Here is a 12139-nt window from a genome sequence, read left to right on the forward strand (position 1 = left end):
TGGGGCTAGCCTGAACTATCCAGGTCAAGGCACACTGCAATTACTGGTTGAGGAAAAAGTACTTTCTCGTGTTCACTGCTCGTGAGTGTATTTGTCCCCAAATGCTAAAAAGCTCATGGAAGGCGAAACATGGTGCTTTGTTACTAGTGTCCTGCTGGCATGTTCTTATCAGAGTACCATCTGCAATTGACCAGCTGGAGTTGGGTATTAAATTACTACCAGGTGAGTCAGCAATACTTTATTGCTGTTTCCCCTAGGAAGCGTGAAGGAAACCATATATTCTGGACAAATGCTACTATCCTCTTAGCCATAAAAAAGGATGGGTAGAGTCCCAAGCAAATATAACCTTTTTTCTTTTGCCTAGAGGTACTTTAGTGCCTACTGGCATGCCTTTGTGAACAAGATTAACTTGGCTGCTCAACTTCAATACATTTATGAAGAACAGACATGATCAATTCCTAATAAATGCCCCCCCCCCCACAAAAACCACGAATCATCCCAAGCCATATAGCTGGAAAAAGTCCAGCCAAATGCCCTCATTCTTCTTATATGCACCTCTTCCAGAAAACACTATGCACTCTTTCATAGCTAAGTCCAACAACCTTTCTTGCTAAAGTTCTGTGATGTGGAGCAGGATTTCTAACACCGCAGAACTAATCTTTTGGCTGTTGCTGTCACCAGCAAGATTCATCACTGGTTCTTTCTAAGCTGCTTTCACACACATTGTGAAACAGGAAAATCCAATTGCAAACCGTTCTTAAAATGCATTGAAAGTGCATTATCCAACATGTGCGAAAGCAACCTAAGTGATTCATGATTCAAAAGGCCCAGCAGTAAACACACTGTTGACAGGTGTTTATGTGCTTTTTCACTTCATGCCACAGTGCAACTATCACTGGGCAAGACTGCATCATATGAAATAAGGTCCCTCTTTCCTTGCTTGTAGTACCAACAGCAGTCCTGGGATATTAAGCCCACCTCAAACGGATTTGACAGTGAATATAGCATCTGCTGCATGCATTCTATAATTCCAGTGTTGCACAAGCACAGAAACTGGTTTGGGGTACTGTGTTCAGGAGCTGAAAAATCTCAGCTTTAAAACTCAAAGGTCAAGGTCAGGGGTCCCTGACATGGTGCCCACCAAGTGTGTTTAGAAAGTGGGTAGACTGGAGATGGCATTGGCTGTGCAGATTTTTAAAAGGTCGCTTTGGCAGCAGCTGCAACCACAGCACCAGGATCTTCACTGTATGACTGAAGAATTGTGCAAGACATCCTTTTTAAACAATATGTTCATTTTTTTAAAAGTCACCTTCAAACAGAATGCCCGCCTGAAATGATTAAGAGTTACTATTATGCATGACCTCACTCCCTGACATTTTGTGGCCAGCTGCGTCTTCTGCAGCAGCCGTTTTGTGGTTGCGCTCACCACCCTGTGCCAGAATTCCAAAGGTACCCACAGGCTCGAAAAGCTGGGGATCCCTGGTCAAGGTAGACATAGTGTAGAGCTTGCTGCACATCCTTCAGCCATGGGTTGAACGCAGTTTCCTCCTGGCTTTGCCACTCAAATGACAATTATTCATATCAATAAATCAAACACCAGCTCAGATATCAGTCTTGCTCAGGCCCCATGCTCCAGAAAGGTAGGCTATCTTTTTGTGTGTGAAAGCAGCACATAAACATTCATGGATTTATCTGTTCATTAACATTAACTGGAGCTGTGGAAGTTCTTTGTGACATCAGAGGGGTCCACCAATCAGCATCATTCACAGCTGGCTCCAAATTTCAGAGGTCATCACTGGAGAAGAGGGGATTGGACTGATTGCATTGAGATAGAAGAGTTGGTTTTTTTATGCCGATTTTTCTCTCTCACTTAAGGAAGAATCAAACTGGCTTACAATCACCTTTCCTTCTCCTCCCCACAACAGACACCCTGTGAGGTACGTGGGGCAGAGAGCTCTAAGAGCTGTGACTAGCCCAAGGTCACCCGGCTGGCTTCATGTGGAGGAGTGGGGAATCAAACCCGGTTCTCCAGATCAGATTCCACCTTTCCAAACCACCGCTCTTTACTACTACTCCACACTGGCTCTCATAGGAAAGCTTGCTTCTGCTCACACGAGCTAGGAATCACCACTGCAAAAAACGGCAGAGGCTCGGGATGTCTTCTGTCTTCACGCAGCTCAGCAGATCACTCCAATTTTCCTGTTTCTTGGTGAGTGGATAGCTGAGATGCCACAGCTGTTTGCACTAGGCTGGTAGTGATGTTACTTGGAGAAGCCTTCATTTTGCTCAGGAGTCAACGCGCGAAATCAATGCTGTCAGCCCTTCACGTATAGCCAAGTTCCACTACACCTCCCATTAAAAATAAGTTGCTGATCCAAGATCTACCTACTCAGCACACCAAAGTTACAGCAAAATAAATAGGATATTGGGGACTCGCAGGGAAACACCAAGACATTTTGGTTATTATATATGGCATTGGAAAAATACAAAACTAGTGATCAGTGGCTGTTAGCATACAGGTGGCATAGTTTGCCCCCCCCCTCCAGCCACTGTGCTTAACACAGTGCCAGAGATGGCAGTGGCTGTATCTACATGCAGAACTATAGCCAGGGGTTACACTGTCCCTAAAACAATTGTTCATAAACAAAAGGACATGCTCTGAAATTTGTGGCATAAAAGTTTTCACGTAAAGAATGGGAGCTTGCTTCCATGTAAACTTCTGTATGTGGTTAAAGAGATACCTGGAACCAGGAGTTTGTTGAGGTATGGAGAGCGTAAGGGGGTAACTGGGATGGCCAAGTTGTGGGGGGGGGGGAGAGAGCCCTCGTAAATGGATGAGTAGGGCCTGTGCCTTCCTGGAAATGTTGCAGGCCCACCGAATGAGGAATACTGGCTACAGCCCTGTAGTGCAGAGCAGGCTTAGAGGCTCCTGGGAAAGAACAGCCACTGACATTTCTCCTTGGTATGAAGTTTGTTTCAGAGAAATCTCATCGCAGTAAAGATACTCGGACTGTAATAGGCTTTCTAATTATTTTGAAGCAGACGCTTAAAACGCCAGCATTAAAGATGATGAAAGTACAGCCAGCCCATGTGATTAAAAATACCAGCAATGTTGCCTCTCTCAGCAAGAGAGGCTGATATACTTTACAGCCAGCCTCCTCTTTTCAACCTAGCTAGGTAGAGCTGAGGGGGCAGGATTATTATTTCCCCATTTACACTAAAATGCATTTACTGCATGACTAATATGAAACTTACCACTCCATGTACCATTGCAAGTCAAAGAGCCTGTTTAGATATGGTCTTCTGTAAGCTGAAAACAGGATGGGTTTTTCTGTTCATTTACATATTGCTACCCAGAATCCTTCTGTAGCTCACAGCCAACGAATTCAGCATCATATAAAACCTCCTTCCTCCGCATCTGTCTGGTAATAAATGAGCAGGGGCCGGCTTCTTTTTAGTTTGACAAAAAATAATCCAGGATCAAGAAAAGAAAAAAAAAGAGGCAGTGCCATTTCCCATTTCTCTTCCCTGGCTGCAGGGGCCAGCCATTTGGATGTAATTGGTTAATAAACAGTGTCTTGCCTTGCTTGGTTTCAAAAGAAAAGCATCTTCATACAGGAAATGGCTTGTTCTGATTCCCCAAAGGGTTGTGTTTGTTTTTACAAATTAAGGTAGCGCTAAGAAGGATGCAGTGTTACAAAGCAGGATTGTAAAATAACCCAGCCTGCTCCTACCCTTTTAACAGGGCTTTGATATACAGCAGTCTTTAAAGGCACAGGACGGAACTTGTTACCTATCAACTTGCCCCTGCCCTTAAGCAGCAGCTTTCAAAAGTCAGCAGCTGTAGTAGCAAGGCACCTGAAGATCCTCCAGTATCAAGGCAAGATCCTCCTGTTAGAAACCTTTTCATACATTACGTAGCATCAAATCCAGGCTTACCCCACTGGATATCCACAATATAACTCTAGCAGTGAGCAGCCGTGGCTGACAAAAAGATGATTAAAAATACACACATCACGTTCACATATTACAACTATAATCTGTGGGAAAGGATACGTTCAAATTTGTACTGCGTGAAGCTGCATCGCCAGGCAGGCCTGCAGGGCAGGTGTGATGCTTTTAATAATTCTGGACAGTCAAAATCAGCAAGAGATTTCATCGCCCATTTCTACGCCTGTAAGAACAGAGCCTTGGTGAATTTCCACTTATGCAAGAAAAGAGAGGCTTGTTTAGAACACACAAATCATGTACTGCTTACCTTGATAGTAGAAGGACTGATCAGTAATCGATGGATATTTTATACTAGTGGGCCAATAGACTGACCACAAGAAAAGCACAATCCTACTCTTCCAACTGGGGTAAACATCTATCTAATTAAGTCAGTGCTTCTGGAGATCCATTTTACAGGGCCTTTACTTTGTCAGTGGGTGGACCGCAATGGCTCAGACTGAAGCACGAATGACCTCACTAGGTGGCCACGGACTCTCTTAAGTTTCCCATCTGCAATGGTGGGAGGATAAGATCTGCCTTAAAAAAAACTGTCAAAAGGATTGGAAGATAATGGTGATATAGACTCCAAGCTAATTCAGCCATCTTTTAGGCTGCTTAGACAAAGGGATGACTGTCTAGGTTTCAGAGCTGCTTTGGACTGTACGTAGCAGTATTCCTTTTTTCCTTTTATCCCTTAGAAGCTCCTTGATCAATTGATCTTGAGCAGCATATATCTAGTGTTGGAGGGATATAAGGACTGAAACAAATCTTGCCACTGACAAGTATTAGCAGTATTAGGAGATATTGCAATCCCTTTGTGTCCTTTCGGTATATTATCTTTAATTGGAATTAATGCATTTTGCAGGACGATTTCTAAGTTGTGCATTGGCTGCAGACTGTTCACAAAATTAGTACAGCCCACCTCCAGCCCTCAAGACATGGATAGAAAAAGGTAGCCTTTAATACATGCAGAACTTGTGATGTACACTCAGCATTCGTAGAATTGTGTGAAGCAATGTCAACCAGTGCAAACACTGCTACTGTGGACCACCTTCATTAGCTTTCTACACACCCCTCTGCTTATTCAAATATTAAAGGGACCTTCTAAGGCAGGGGTGGGGAACCTTTTTTCTGCCATGGGCCATTTGGATATTTATAACATCTGTGGGCCATACAAAATTATCAACTTAAAAATTAGCCGACAAATACATTTCTCCATGGCCGGGGTGGGAAAGGGTTAACACAGTTTCTTGGGGGGTCCTAGCAGCTCCATAGCTAACGACTCTTCTGCAAAGGGGGAAAAGGTTCCTTTTCTCAGCAAAACTCGCATCTGCCTTGAATAGAGGCTATTCCTGTCCGCAGGAGGGTGTGGATCACCAGTCTTAGATCCTTCTGAGCTAGAGATCTGCCAGGACCCACGAAGGGCCAGACCAAATGATTTTGCGGGCCTTAAAGGGCCCCCTGGCCTGATTTCCCTACCCCTGTTCTAAAGTGAGGATAGGGATAGATGCACCTCAGTGTTTGAATGTTACATTTTATTTTTTTTTGCAGGAAATTTTAAGTGAATGGCTGGCAAGCATGTTTACCTGCTGCTGAAACATATCAGAATCTCCCTTCAGGCATTATACACTAGAAGCCTAAACATGCTAATTGCTGCCATTAACATACTGCCCATTCCCCCATGCCCTCTGCTCAGTCTTTTCTTACCCCTATGCTGGAGCTATAACATAGCACCCTGTTAAAAGTAATACAATATCCTTCAGAATTTATTCAGTTTTAAAGGGGGTGGGATACGTTTTCCACTGTGTTAAACTGAAACCACATGTGCATTATAAGAACATGGGAAGGTGAAAATGTAGGGTTGTCAGCTCCGGGTTGGGAAATACCTGAAGATTTTTTGGGGCAGAGCCTGAGGAGGGCAGGGTTTGAGGAGGGGAGGAACTTCAATGCCATAGAGTTCAATTGCCAAAGCAGCCATTTTCTCCAGGTGAACTGATCTCTATCGGCTGGAGATAAGTTGTAATAGCGGGAGATCTCCAGCTACTACCTGGAGGTTGGCAACACTATGAAAATGGGATTGCAAGTCCGCCTTCCTGCTTGACCCTCAACTGACTCAGAAATCTGATCAAACCTTAATGCTTGTTGGTTCTTGTAGGTTATCTGGGCTGTGTAACCGTGGTCTTGGAATTTTCTTTCCTGACGTTTCGCCAGCAACTGTGGCAGGCATCTTCAGAGTAGTAACACTGAAGGACAGTGTCTCTCAGTGTCAAGGGTGTAGGAAGAGTAATATATAGTCAGAAAGGGGTTGGGTTTGAGCTGAGTATTGTCCTGCAATTATTTCCTTGCAGCTGTGGAGAAGTTTACATCGGGACCACAAAACGCAGCATACAAACAAGGATAAAAGAACATGAAAGATACTGCAGATATTGTGGTCCCGATGTAAACTTCTCCACAGCTGCAAGGAAATAATTGCAGGACAATACTCAGCTCAAACCCAACCCCTTTCTGACTATATATTACTCTTCCTACACCCTTGACACTGAGAGACACTGTCCTTCAGTGTTACTACTCTGAAGATGCCTGCCACAGTTGCTGGCGAAACGTCAGAAAAGAAAATTCCAAGACCACGGTTACACAGCCCAGATAACCTACAAGAACCAATGAACTCTGACCGTGAAAGCCTTCGACAATATCTTAATGCTTGTTTTCAACATATGCACACCAACAGCAGGATCGCTGAGACACAACACTGTGACACAACGGGTGGGGAAGGAGGCCTTACAGCCAAATGAACTATGCTGTAATGAGCAAGAGAGTACTTCATTTGGCAATTTAGGAAAGTCATTCCTTCACTTTTAAGCTGCAAAAGGAAATTGTCTAACCATCTTATGCAGATATTACCCTTTGTACTTAACAGGCCACAATCTAGGCAAAGTTAAGCACCTTTGCTACTGAAATTAACCAGACTCACAGTCCAATCTCATCTGTATTTCCTTGCAAGTATATCCCACTGTGTTCAACAGCACTTACCCCAGGGATGCATGCATGAGATTGCAACCTTAACTTTGGAGGGGTTGTTCCCATAATCTTTTAATAATTTAGGTATCAACTTTCTCAGATTTGTAGACATTGTTTATCTGTCTCCATTTTACTAAGCTCAAATAGCAGCAAAAGTAACTTTACGCCCATCTTCATTTTACTTTACCTTAAAAAACAAATATCATTTTCAGAGTAAAAATTGCTGGTCTTCTCACTGTTTTAGTGCACAAACAAAAAAACCCAGTAAAACTTGGAAGAAACGTAGTTCAGGTAGAAGATTTGGTTTTTATATGCCGACTTTCTCTAGCACTTAAGAATCAAACCAGTTTACAATCACCTTCCCCTCCCCACAACAGACACCCCATGAGGTAGGTAAGGCGGAGAGAATGTGACGAGCCCAAGGTCACCCAGCTGGCTTCATGTGTAGGAGTGGAGCCACTACAAAGATAAATCCACTGCCTTCTTTAATCACTTCATATTGGGCATTTGACTCCTGTACATGAAATCAGGTGTGATAGCCATAACTAGAAGTTTAGATGCACAGTACTCTAACCACAGCTTAAAATTGGGCCAAGGATCACCAGGATTCAGCCAGAGAAGCAGTACATGTATTCAGTGGCAGGGCTCAGTGCAGGAATATGTAAAATGATCGCAGTGGATCTTGGATGTGTTGGACTAGGACCTGGAAGAACCAGATTTGAACCCCCACTCTGCCATGAAAGATTGGCCCAAGGTCACCCAGCGATCACTGTCTCAGCCTAACCAACCTCACCAAGGGGGAGCTATGCTGCTCATATACCTACCTCTAGTATGCAGGAATAGGACTTTTAGAAGGAATATCAATGCTTGCTAGCTCTCTTCAGAAGTTAAATGGCCACTGCATCTTGAGATGTTGCTTTGTCCAGAGGTGGCAGCTAACACATTGTCATACAAATGGGCAATTTTACAGAAGTATGCAGTTTCAATACATCTTCGTATTGTCATGGTTTTGGCAACAATTGTACCCCTTTTCAATGGGACAAGGTAGTTAGAACAGCACAAGAGGATTTTCATTTATCACCAGCGCACACATATGAGATGTTAGAATAGAGTTCAGCTTCCCATCAGTATTCATAACTAGGGTTTCAAATATCTGTTTAATACAAAATATTTATACTCTGGGTCTTCACACTAGAATATAAAGAAGTTCCTCCTTTGAAGGTGGCTGGGCTCTCCATAATCTACATTACGCAGCCTTAAAAGTTCAAAAGGCTTCCCTTATCAAATACATATAGGAAGTGCCGAGTTTGTTGACCCTAAAAAAGAACATCTTATAGTCCGTTAGACTTAGACCAGTAAAGTGACAATTGAGCAAAAAAAAAAAAAATACACAGATGAGATTCATACAAAATTTAACACACGGACAAACTTTTTTTGTAGTTTAAATAGGAACTTATAACATTGATGGGGAAACCCCATTGCTCTCACCTACATTCTTTCCAGAGTCCAATAGCTCACGTTTAGTCAAGTGACCATGCAGAACTCCAACAGAGTACCATAAAAGAGGAAATTTCTGAGCAGCAAACCCCAAGGTTAGAGAGCACCTGAACAGAAAGCCTCACTATACATACGGTTAATTCATAATACCTAAAACAAACATTAAGTACTGCCCATCTCACATATACTGATTGGCAGCCAAGTAGTAGGAAATTATGGGAGTTAACTGTGTAAGGGCAGCTAAGAGCAACAAAATTCTCTAGCTGTTAATAGATGAATGACTTGGTTCCTCTTCGTATGCTACTGTAATAAAAGGGCCATCAGGGTGTTAACATGTAGCTAAATCACTTCCTGCAGTGACTCCTATGAAGAGTGTTCAAGAGACTGGCTAATTATCTCAAGAAACACAAAAGTCATGATCTATGAGGATATCTAAATTCAGGGTTACCAGTTTTTACAACAGACAGCAATTCAACAGCTTCATCAGAGTGCAAAGTCACTTGTTGGAAATTCTGCCCATATGTTAAAAAGCAGTTCTATTCCCTGCACCCAAGATGGTAAAAAGACTACTAGTTATTGGAGAACTTCTGAAGTTCTTGAGAGCAAAGCATGATGTCAGGTGCCAGGATGTAAGCTGACTACATTATATAAGATTGGAATCACCAAATGGTGTCTGAGGGCACTCTCCCACCTTAATTGGCCCTACAACAATGGGATTTGCTAATAGATCATCTTTGAAACCCCGGCCCAACCCCACTCTTTGCCTCAAAGGAGCCTGTCAATCCTACTGCTGACCAAGCACACAAGCCCCACCCACTCATCACAGGAAGCATAAAGCAGCTGATTCTGGAGATGACTGATCTACCTGGCCAATGTTACCAGGTACACATTAAAATAGTAAAAAACATAATTACAAATAAAAATTTTTAGAGGTCCCATACCAGGGCTACCAGGTCCAGAGCTGAAAAGATTTTCAGTATGTTTTAAGAGTATCATAGAACTGCAGAATGCCTGCAGTATAGATAGCTCTTGCTTTACTTTACACAGCTGTTAAAGGAAGCAACAACCACTAGGATTTTCCTTTATTCCTAAGACAAAATGTTTTTGCCAGTGCCAATACACAAGACTCCTTTTGCAGAGGGTTTTTCAATCATATATTTGGAGTTACTTAACTTTATTTTTCAGCAAACTGTATTGAATCATGTAACTTATTTTTTATCTAACAATGACCTTAAAACTGATGTTCTGTTGGCCAAGAGAATTAATCTTTTTTTAAGCAGAGGCTAGATGGCCATCTGTCAGCAATGTTGATTCTATGAACTTCGGCAGTTCATGAGAGGGAGGGCATCTTGGCCATCTTCTGGGCACTGTGTGTGTGTGTGTGTGTGTGTGTGTGTGTGTGAGTTGTGAATTTCCTGCATTGCACAGGGGGTTGGACTAGATGACCCTGGTGGTCCCTCCCAACTCTATGATTCTATGATGTGCTTTAACAGATAAAGTTTTTGTGCACAGATAGGAAGGGTGCTATTCTGCTAAGGTGCAAGTGTGATGGTCTTTGCTGCCCAACACTCCACTTGTGGGAAGTAGGGGCACAGTGGATACAGGTGTTACAAGCTTTAGCATTGCAAGTCATTCATATTAGCCATCATAAGAAGATATGACATCTTCGTAACATGACATCTACTGTAACAAAACACTACATGGATCTTACAGAGCTGAGGCTATAAACCTAAAGTACCAATATGTTGTCCTGACTTGGACAGCGCAGGCTATCCCAATCTTGTCAGATCTCGGAAGACAAGCAGGATCAGCACTGGTTGGTATTTGGATGGGAGACCCCTAAGTAAGCCCAGGATTGCTATGTAAAGGCAGGCAATGGTAAACCACTTCTGTTCACTTCTTGTCTCGAAGACCCTATGGGGTTGGCGTCGCCATAAATCAGCTGCTACTTGATAGCATTTTACACACATGCACCCCAGTATGTTGCAGTGTACAAGCCAGGATTCAAATACTGACTAGAGAAAGTCAGGGTTACTGTGTGATTGAAAGAATAACTGCATGGCACACCACAGTGAATCTAGAGGAATCACAGGATAAGGTGAGAAATGTGAGCTGCTGCATCACCAGCATGGATTTTCTAAACAGACACATTGCTAGCAAAGTACCTCCAACATACCCAGGAAGAACTTTGTGTGTCAGAACAGAAGCTTGAACAGACATTTCTTATGGTTTATATAACAACTTCTTCATACTGTTTGTGGAAGAGAAGGTTTCATACCAGATTTCCATGTTCTGGTACAATTAGGGCAAGAGGCCAATAACGGAACACAAAGTAAGAGTTAGATCAACAGAATCAAATGGCTTTCCAATATCCCCTACTGAGAAGTGTCAAAGCTGTTGAAGGTACTCCTAGGCAAACTACCTATTAACTCTCCAACGTTCTTGTATCTAAGAACTATACATAGAAAAAATGTCTAAGGAAGGTTCCTCATACTAGGAGAAAACCACCATCAGTGAAATGAACCCACAGGATCCAATCCTGTTGCTACTCCAAGACTGTGCACAGGTCACAACAGCTTTTAACTTGTTTACACCTTTCCTATTCTTGTTATTTTGTTAGTCATCTGTTGTGTATATTAAGGCTATGGATTTGCCAAAAAATCAGCTTAATTTAACTGACATTTCAGGCCTTCACAGCTGTAGGAAATAAGTTGGAGGCAGAGACAATCAAGAAGCTTCTGGTAGAACAGAACACAAATCCTATCACTAAGCGTTTTCAGAACTGAGGAACTTGTTGGGCAAGTTTTTTGAACCAACTCTCAATTTAACCGACATGCAAGTCTATTAGTGCACATTTGAATTCTCTGCCTGCACCACTTGGCAGAAGGCCATCTACTGTGGTGGAAGAAAATCTAATACTTTAAATTAAGCCAAGAATTACATATGACTCAAGCTATTCAAGATGTTGTACGGTGGAAATATTCAAGATGTTGTACGGTGGAAATATTCACTCGTGGATAGTTTTATTTCACCTTGTGGTTGCATGGTTAGCTTTGCTTCCGCTCTGCAGACTGTACCATTCAAACACAGACTGAGAGGTCTGTCTGTTTCATGTCCAACAGATATACGGAAGTATTAGCTAGATGCAGGAAGATGGCATAACCGGTTTGTAAGCTAGTAGCTAAAATCTTTAACACATTTACATGGCACCAGTGTTGTGAATAGCCCCAATTTAACACTATATCTCAATCTTAGGCATCTTCATACGAAACTTAATTTCAATGGAACGTGCTAGAAATTCAGCAAAAATACCTTTAATGGGATTGTGTCATTAAGTAGTAACGATGCCTACAGAAACGCATGCATAAAATTTACAATTAAAATCAATGGGGCAATGTTAGATGGTGCCTTATACATGTGCACACAAGAGGAGCAGCTTATTGCTAATTAAACACTTAACCCCCACCCAACTAACTGGCCTTGGTATTAAGATCCTTTTCCCATTTTGAAGGACCTGTAACAGTCAGCAATGAAGTAGTTACTCCCAAGGTAAAGCCCAGCCAGCCGTGACGAGCTTGAATAGGCAACTGAGAGCTCCCAAAGGTTTGTGAAACCTATGTTTTAAAATCAAAAC

This window comes from Euleptes europaea, chromosome 9, assembly GCF_029931775.1.
Source record: "Euleptes europaea isolate rEulEur1 chromosome 9, rEulEur1.hap1, whole genome shotgun sequence".
Lineage (NCBI taxonomy): Eukaryota > Metazoa > Chordata > Lepidosauria > Squamata > Sphaerodactylidae > Euleptes > Euleptes europaea.